Source organism: Nicotiana attenuata, unplaced genomic scaffold (assembly GCF_001879085.1).
Source record: "Nicotiana attenuata strain UT unplaced genomic scaffold, NIATTr2, whole genome shotgun sequence".
NCBI lineage: Eukaryota > Viridiplantae > Streptophyta > Magnoliopsida > Solanales > Solanaceae > Nicotiana > Nicotiana attenuata.
Window position 1 is genome coordinate 277539 of NW_017670925.1, and position 1152 is coordinate 278690.

Consider the following 1152-nt stretch of genomic DNA (forward strand, 5'->3'; position numbering starts at 1 on the left):
AACAAATAATAATATTTGAAAACCCAAATTCGAATTCAAAGATTCAAAGCTTTTTAATGGTTGTCAATGGTGGAGAATCAAACACCTTCAAAATTTATTGATTGATAATTTCAATTCAAACACCAATTGTGCAACACGAACAGAATTTGTAAGTTAAAACTCTACAGTAAAACTGTTGAAATCCATTGATGAATTCTATTAAAACTTTATACAACATGAAAGGATAAAAAGTTGAGAACATCAATGGAAAAAAAACTGGAAAAAGAACAGACAGAGAGAGAGAGAGAGAGATACTTATTTAAAACTAATTTGTATATAATTGATAAATTGTATATGACCATATCATTAAGTTAAAACTTAATTAGGAAGGATAAATAAGTTTCATAAATAGTATAGATAAGTAAAAATCCCATAAAGATATCATATAACAATAGGGCACCAACATTAGATCCGTTAATTGGTACACCCAACTTTTCTTAGGTTAAAAAGAGTAGAAACAAGTAAAAACACAAACGAAAACCTTAAACCAATCCACCAAGAAACTATAGAAAAATATAACCAAAAAAGTAAATGGAGTGGTTCATGTCAAATCCTGAAAGGTACAAATTAAAGTGACACACACCCTCAAAGTCACCATACATACGAGTCTGCTAAGCCTGGTTGTCATATCTGATAAAAAGAGTTGATAAATATTGCTCTTTTTGTTTTAATTTATGCTAATTTTTTTGGACATATAATTTTTAAATTTTTTTGAAATAAAATATATACATAAAAGTACAATAAGTCACAATAATTAATAACTTAAAATATCTAAAAATATTTGCAAAAAATTATGACAAAAATTCCATTTGATTCCCCCAAATAATAATAGTGTCATGTTAGATGAAACGCTGGGATATATACTAGTATTAAGTATTAACCATGAATTTGAATATAGTATTTATTATGAAATAATTATTTATTTAATTTTAATAAATTTTTAAATAAATCATATACTCGTCAGTGTGATTTGCTTATACAATAGATGATTTAGTGTATAGAGCTTAGCTTATACATAAAAAATTAAAATCATCCGTTTTTATAAGTATAAAGTTCGAATTCACAATTTAACGATGAGATGATTGTACAAGATTAAATATAATTGATTATGAG